Genomic DNA, 8,892 nt, shown 5'->3' with positions numbered 1-8,892 from the left:
AAAATTCTTGTTCCTATCAGTTTCTAAATCTGTAACATACCTGATAATTTTCAAATTAAGACCCTTTTACTGCTTAAGCTGTCTAGAGTAGTCTTCTGTTACTTGCACCTAAAGAATTGTAAGTGATAAGCATCTTACACTACCTGTTGAAGTTAGTCGTGGCTGAGATTGATATGTAAATTTAATGTATGATGAAATTGAAGCTTAGATTTGATCATTCAGCATTCTAAGATGAGTGAGACAGCAACAAATCTGAAATTGTAATTCATCTCTTCACTTCTAATACTGTACATTGACTACACAGTGATAAGCACTATGTGCTTTTTAAAGTAAACACTTTATTGAAGAACACCATATAAGTTTGGACTGTCAAAGAATCAGGCCCTGAGATAAAGACTGAAACACAAGTAGTTTATTTGAAACATAATTCTAGAAAACACCAGTAGGGGAGTGAGTAATAAACAGAGAAGGGAAGACAGACAAAGAGTGTGCTTTCAATACCTGGAGCTTAATTGCCTGGAGAGCTCTAAAAGCCATTGTTATGGGCAGACTTATGTGCCCCCCCTACCCCAAAATTCATATGGGGAAGTCCTCACCTCTACTGTGACAGTATTTGGAGTAGGGATTTAAAAGGGGCAATAAAATTAGATGGGTTTATAGGGCTAGGACTCTAATCCAATCACACTGGTGACCTTACAAGAAGAAAGGATGTCAGGGAAGGGTGTGCATAGAGCAAAGACCTTGTGAGGGCAAGTGAGAAGGCGGACGTTTGAAGGTCAAGGAGAAAGCCCTGAGGAGAAGCAAACTCTGCTGACACCCTGATTTTGGGTTTTTCAACTCCAGAACTGTGAGAAAACTAATTTCTGTTGTTAAGCCACACAGTCCGTGGTATTTTGTCACAGCAGCCCAAGCAGACTAATATAACCAGTGTGGACCATGTACCTCAAAATTATTCCACCTGAAGAGTGAGAACAGAAGGGAATGTGCACCCAAGTGTAGTCCTAAGACCAGCAGCATGTCTTGGGAACATGGTAGAAATGCAAATTCTCAGACCCATTCCAAACATAGCAAACTTGAAACTCTGGGGTTAGACCCAGTACTGTGTGATGTAACAAAGGCCTCTCTAGGTGATTTTGATGTCTACTAGAAGCTGAGAACCCCTAGTATCTATCCCTAATATCTATCAGTTCTCATCAAAGCTTGGTTGAGAGCTGCTCCTGAAGGTGTTGATCCTTCTGTCCTTCTGGCCTGCCAGGTAGGTGATTGCCAGTGTGGGCTCCAGGAGCCAGAGAAGGCTTCACCCCGAGACAGGTAAGCTGGTATGCACTGAAATGATAAGGCACAAGGGGGATACGGTGAAGCAGCTCCTGCTAAACTGATGAGGATGATGATAGGAGGAAGCATTCTATATGCAATATTTGAAGTTAGCAGCACTCGTTTGCAACTCTTTTATGCTCCCCTTTTTTCCAGATTCCCAAGTGACTAATATCTGTGTCTCCAAGCAGTTGGTAAGATCTTTGAAAGCAACGGAGCAAGGGAGAGTATGACAATCTATTGTGTTTCAAGAACTGTAATCAGAACCTTAAATCTGCTTAATCTTTGTGATAATCCTAGACAGTAAATATGATTATCTTAATTTACAGAGGAAGAGGTTAATACATGAAGGAATTTGCCAAGATCGTATAGACAAGCAAGTGGTGAAGCTAAGATCTGAACCTGTTTGGGTCTAACTCCAAAATCCATGGTCTATCCTCTATCTGAACCCCGAGGAGTTCATAGTGACTTCCCAAGTATAATATATTTTGACATTTGTTTTGAGCAGACCTGTAAGAATCAAATTTTTCGCCTTCAGTTAGAAACTTCCACTTAATCAACATGAGCATTGGGGCAGGAAGCAAAGGCTTAGACTGTAGCTATCATGACCTTGGGGATTTGCTCAAAAGGCAAAAAAAAGGGTCTCTATTACAAATGGCTGTTCCTAGGAGACTCCCAGTCTTCCCTTATAAACTCTTCTCAGTGCAGCTTTCTAAAGAAGCCTGAGCACCAGGCCAGCATTCTTAGCTGTAGGTTTGTATTTCTTATCTGTTGAGTTTAATTACTGTGCAAATGTTCCTTTAGGAAGAAAGCTGGGGCAACTGTTTTCACTGCCCTATAATGTGGGAAGCCCACATTCTTGTGCAGGAAGACTATTTAGAAAAAGAGACATCTCATTGATACAGAGTTTCTGGATTACTAGGGAATTGGAAGATTTGTGAGTGAAAAGAGCTTTGCCAGTGTCACCCAGTCTAAGCTCCCACTTAAGAATGAAATCCTCCCTGGAACAGATGGTTGGCAAAGGTCTGCTTGGTCCAGCAAGCCCTTAAACTATGAGGCATCTCATTCCAGTAGAGAACAATTGTGTAAGCAAAAGAAAAAGCAGTTTTTAAGAGAATTACGACCTCTGTGTAGCCTTCACAAGTGGAACCAAAGCATGTTTCTTTGCACTAGAGTCTATTATACCAAGCTGCGTCTACTGTTTCGTACAGGTTAGCAGTCGGGAAATCCTAAACCAGGTAAAATTAATCTCCAGGTCCCTATCCCTTCATCTTTTGGCTCTGCCCCTACTGTGGGGGACCAAGAGATCAGACAGTCAGGACTCAGTTTCTGTCCCCATTTACTGTGTACACTGTTGCCTGGGAGATCTTTAACCATCACTCAATAAGGCAATTTCTGCAGTACCTCTTTTGGGGGATAGTCCTTATGGAAAAACAACCCAACAGCAAACAAAACCTACAAATTGGGTGTCTGTTCCTATGACTAGACTTGGGATTCTTGCTTAAAACCATGGGTTTTTTTCCTCTGTCTGTGGTACCTTAATGCGTAGGAGTAGCTCTTGGGAGTAAGAGCCACTTGATCCCTCCCCAGTTCTCCTTTTTAGTCTCTCTTGGAGAGGCCCGCTTTTTCTCTGTGGTGCTCCCCAGAACCCCACAGACTCAACATTCTCCAGTCACACTCTCCTGAATATATCCTTCAAAATCATCCAGCTTTTTTTCACATGACATCATGATATACACTAAAAAGTATTTTTACAGCTGTGAATATACATTTCAACATACATGATTTGTCCTTTTGGCATATAATTTTGATATCAATCATGTCTGCCGGCACTTCTCACATCTTCCTTTAATAGATTTGGGTAAAGTTGGCTTCAGGGGCCTATTTTCTTGTCCTTGTCCTATAAAATTGCAGTGTCATCTCCATGGTTTTTGTGAATTACTTCAGGCTTCTATCTGTCTATCTGTCTGCCAACTGTAAGGAACACAAAGCTTTGCAACCCACTTTAATCATTTCCCAATTATACTAAACATTTCCCCCTGTTATTCTCCTACATCATGATATTAATGGTTGTGCAATATTATCATATGTGGGTGCACCATCATTTACTTCACTCATCTCCTAATTTTGAAGATTTAGTTTATATCCAATTTAATTAATATTCTTGATGAATCTTCCTCATTCACATTTCTCATGATTTCCTTAGAATAAATTCCTAGTGACAGAATGTCTCAGTTGAAGATTGTGCTTATTTAAGGCTTCTAATATATAGCACCAATTGTAAGGGGCACTAAATTATATTCTCTGTCGTAGAGTTTGGGAGTTTTTGATAGTCTGCCTTCTAGGTATTAGTATTCTCTCTCCTCTTAGGCGTAATTATAACCTTTTCCTGACTGAACCTTTGGAACAAAATGGGGATTCTGGAGAAGGCAAGTAACTGAAATAGGAAGAAGTTAAGTACACACACACACACACACACACACACACACACACACACACACCACAGTTTGTTTTTTTCTTAATTAACTTTGTAAATTAAATTCTTCAGCATTGATGAAAATATATTTTCCTCTGTCTGACTCAATTTAGACTGTGAAACATTATCTAATCCTTCAGACGAATGCTGCCATTCAGCCCTTCCTGAGTATAAGCTGTAGCTTCTGTGATGCGTATAATATGCATGTTCAGTAAGAGTTAACAATCATTCAGGAAGTCTGTGCTGATAAGGCTGTGTCTGACAGTGGGCAGTGCTGGAGAAGGAAATGAATATGACATACCCCTGCCCATCCTAGGCTTGCCCACAACTGAGCAAAAGATTCTGGTTATAACCCAAGGCCCAAGGGTTTGTAAAAGGTATAAAATTCAATGAAAGAACAGAAAAGTAGCAATCCTAATAAAATAACGATAAAAATAACAACAGTAATATGGTTGCTAGTCTTAAAGGCTCATTATGTACCATGCAGGATACTGAGTGCTTTTCATATCATGTTTCATTTGATCATTGCCACATCAATATGGAGTAGCTACTGCTGTTACTAATTTTTATACATGAGGATACTGGGAAACAGGATAAACAGGTTGCTTGAGGTTGTGTTGCTAGAAAATATTGGAACCATTGGGAGGGTCTTTTGGAGAAGGTAGAGTATGAGGTCTGGAAAAAGGATTAAGGCTTTAGCACATAGAGGCTGGAGTAATGGGTGCTTCAGGCAGGGTGCAAGGCCTGAGCAGAAGCACTTCAGGGCAGGTCATGGATGGGGAAGCAAGAGCCAAAGCCAGGGTATGTGAAAGAGTAAGGGAGGCTGAGTTTTGGTGTGGAAAGCTTAGAATGCCAGTTTAAGGTGTGCGGATTTTATTGTGTGGCAGCCAAAGGGATACATTTTAAAGACGGCAGAGGTTGAGTGACCAGATCACAGCATTAGAATGTAAGTCTAATATCTATTTTACTGGATGAAGCTATTACAATAGTCTAGAAGAAGTTTTGTACAGAATGGTAGATGAGTTCAAGATATATTTATGTATCTAAATTTCTTATTTGAGATCCTGTTGCTAGAGATGGGGCCATAGAAACAATAATTCACACTTCATTGTCATTTGCTCCTGAAATTAGATGGTCCGTAGGAGCCCCAGAGCACTGCCCAGCTGTCTCCCAGGGCCACGTCATCTCACCAGCTCTTAGGCCAAATGTTCATACTCATGCTCAACTCAAGAGAATGAAGATAGTTAAACTTACAAGAAGTTTTTACCACCACTCTCTTTGTTATCTGTATATATTTTTCTCTGACTTTAAGTAGATTTGGTGCTTTTTAAAGGTAGGGTTGACCTCTATTTTTTTCTAACTACATAATACTTAGCCTAGTGTTTTGTACATAATCAGTGTTAACTACTGAGTGAACAAACCACAGATGGAAGTCAGGCCAGTGTCAAATATTTTGTTGCCTATGCTTGAATACGTATCTAGAGCTGCATCTGGGTCTCTACTAAATACGAGGCAATGTCCATTAACAGGGATAACAGCACATTTAGATATGAGTTACCTATTTACATTTATAGTGGTGTCTAAAACCGCCTGTTGGGACTGAGCTCATCTTAATTTATTATGGCCTTTACTGCCTGCCAGGAGGCAGTGATGTACTCGAATTTCACTTATATTTCTTAGCAGGAACCCAGCTTCAATCAATATTTGGGGGGAATGACAGTTCTTGGGAGAGCTCAGGATCTGAGTCTAGCTAATACATTATGATCATTCATAGAACTGTCATCAGGGCTCTGAGGGAAGGATCTGCTAACAGCTGTGCTCTGCAGTTAGACTTGTTTCTGAGTCCCATGGATAATCAGCAGGCAGATTTCTCTGAGAATAGATCTCGGCCTCCATAAGTCAGTTATGAAAAGAACACTGGGTTGGGAGTCTGGAGACGTGATTTCTCTCCAGGGCTCAGCTGCTAGTGAGCTGGTTGAGATTGACAGTGGGTGTTCTGGCTGGTGGGAATGATAATCCAGCATCTGGATTTTGAAGTCACTTTAAAGTTTCTTGCTCTGGGTAAGGTGAGTGAAGCCATCTGTCAGCTGAGAAGCAGGTTAGAGAACCTATACTGGGGCTGTGCTATCTGATAAACATTCAAACCAAGGGCTTTGGGGTGAGATGAACCTTGGAGACTAGCACATTGAAATTTCCCTATTTGCTTTATAAACCATCAGCCTTAATAACATTTTTATGATGTCTTCAGTTTATCTGAAGTCATATTTTACTTCAAATCTCTCCCCTATAGCATCACTCCCATTCCCTTTCAATCTTTACTAAGTCTCACACTTTGTGGAATAATACTTGGGAGGTAAGGAAGCAGCCCTTCATTTTAGCAAAATGGAAAAGGAGGGGGTTATTCTGATCTCCATTTTCAGCCCCTTTTTCTTTGCTCTGTTGGCTGTAGCTCCTTCGTTAGAACTTCAAACATGGTTGTACAGGCAGGGAAGAAGATGGGTCTGAACGGAGTATTAAAGTTAGTTGATAATTATTCTCTCTCTCTTATTCATTCAACAAACACTGATTGAGAGGTGTTATTTTTTAAAGTGTGTGAACATGCAGTCAGACTGGGTTTGTGTATCAGCTCTATTGAAAACTGTTTGGGTAATTTTGAGCTACTTTTTAAATTTCTCCCAGTCTTTGTGCCCTCATATGTAAAGCAGAAGTAATAGTTCCTTCTTCAAAAAGCTACTGGAAAATTAAATGAATAAGGAGTGTAAAGTTCTCTGTGTGGATCTATTTGAATAAACAGAAGGAATTACCATTAGAGGATGGGCTCTGCTTAGTGTTCTGGAGGACACAAAGTCACATGAGGTGAGGCCATTGTCCACAGATGTTCACATGTGGTCCGATGCTGGACACATACCATTCTGATTCGGCATCATGGAAATTCAGAGAAAGCACGTGTTTCATCTGGGAAATTGGAAACCTGGAAATCAGAGAGCAGGTGATATTGGATCTGAGTGATGAAGGAAGTGAAGAATTTGGATAAGGGAGAGTATATAAAATATGGTATGTGTATAATGCAGAGACCACACCCTCTTCCAACTACCTTCTACCCATCTTACCCTGATATCTATACCAACAAATTACATGATACCCCTTTGTGACTTTGTTTCTCAGTAAGGACAGTGTTTTAATATATTTGTATTAGTTTTAATATATTTGTATTGAGTTTTAATATTCTTTCACCTATGTAAATACCTTTGAGCTCTTTATTGCTGCTACCCCAGCAGTCTCCCCACTGCTCTTTTTTCTTCCCTCCTTCCCAGTTTCTCTATTTGATCTCTTTCTTGTAGGACCTAATGTTCAGCTAATGGAAGAATGAGAGTACAGAGTCACTGAGCTCCTTCCATGAACCAGGCACTCCACTGAGCATTTTATATACCCTACCATGTAATCCTCAAAAATCCTTCCACATAGGTAGTATTGTCTTATATATAGATTAAGTAACTGAAGCTAAGAGAAATTAAGTACCTTGTCTATAGGAGCCAGAACAGGAAGAAAAGAAGTGGTAATAAAAAGAACCCTGAATTTCAGTGACTTCAAATAACAAAGGCATATTTCTTGCTCATGTTACTGTCCACCCTGGGTTGTCTGGAGGCTCATTTTACATGTCTTCAGCCTGGCACTCAGGCCAGGGTGGACGCCCTGAATCATGGTCAGTCGATGGGGCAGAGGCAAAGAGAATGCATGGAGAATTGTGTGTTGGTTCTTATGTGTTCCGCCCAGATGGCACTGATCACTTCTCCCTTTTCAATGGACACAGCAAGTCGCAAGACTACATGTCCCTCCAAGGATGCAGGAAAGCCCAACTCATAATATACTCCAGGAAGAACTTAAAATATCTCGTCAACAAATTGCTGATGACCATACTGCCCAGAGTCACTCAGTGGTGCCTCAGTCTGTCCACTTCTGAGCATGTGCTCTTGGACACAGCACCTGCTGCCTCTTAGCCGGGCATCAGATAATCTCCACTCAGCTGGTAACTGACAAGGCTTTCAGTCATTGCCTCTCTCAAGGGCATTTACCTTTAAGGACTGAGTATTTTATTTCTAATGGTGAAATTTCAGGTGGAGATGAAAGATTGAAGCTAAAGGTATTCAGGAGCTCCTCAGATTATCCAACGTGGGACTCTGTTTATGGTTGATAAGGCTTACTAAGATTTAAAATGACAAAGAATTATTCTGTGGCCTCTGAGCTCTTATTTTTAAGTCTGTACCAATTCCTGATGATGATGAGTCAGGCCTTGGGGATTGTAAAGCAGAGAGACAGACCGGGAAGTGGCAAGAGCATTAGATACTAATGCAAGAGCTAGGTTCTGCTCTCAACTTTGTCACTAATAGGCTGTATGAATTTGGACATGTCTATTCTTCTTTCTGCGCTGTATGAACTCAGACATGTCCATTTCCCTTCCTGGGCCAAGTTTTCCTGCAAAATGGAGCTGTTTTAGACGGAGCACTTCTCAAATTTGATGTGCATATGAATGCCTAGAAGATTTTGTTAAAATGCAGATTCATAGTTAGTAAATCTGGGATAGGGACTGCGAGTCTGAATTTCAACAAGCTTCTAGGTGGTGCTGAAACTGGAACCCTTGACTGTATTGTGAGCACCAAGACTTAGAGGCTTCCTAAGGCCAACTCTTAGAAGTCAGCACACAAATATTTGGTACCTGGTATATGCTGGGCACTCTACTAAGACTGTTGTTACTGAGAGAAAGAAGACACCGCTTATGCCCATACTAGAAATACGTTCCAAAAGGGAAGTGGAATGGATCTATCATTTCAAAATAGCGTGCACTGGTTGTTATGTGTTCTTATATTTCATTGAACAAATTCAAGTTTGTCAGAAAGTCACATATCACACAGGAAAGTGCTGAAAATTGCCTAAAGGGAGTCTCGATCTTCAAGGACACTCGAGAATTCCTTTTCCCAAGGGAGGCCCAGCTGTAGGTATTAGGAAATATTTTTATCAGTAATTTTGACTACTTCATCTCACGCCATGACTGCTTTCTCCATGCCTTCCCATCCCATGGCTGCCCGTTAGGGCCACACTGATGA

Source organism: Manis javanica, chromosome 1 (genome assembly GCF_040802235.1).
Source record: "Manis javanica isolate MJ-LG chromosome 1, MJ_LKY, whole genome shotgun sequence".
Classification (NCBI taxonomy): Eukaryota; Metazoa; Chordata; class Mammalia; order Pholidota; family Manidae; genus Manis; species Manis javanica.
This window is presented reverse-complemented; position numbering follows the sequence as displayed.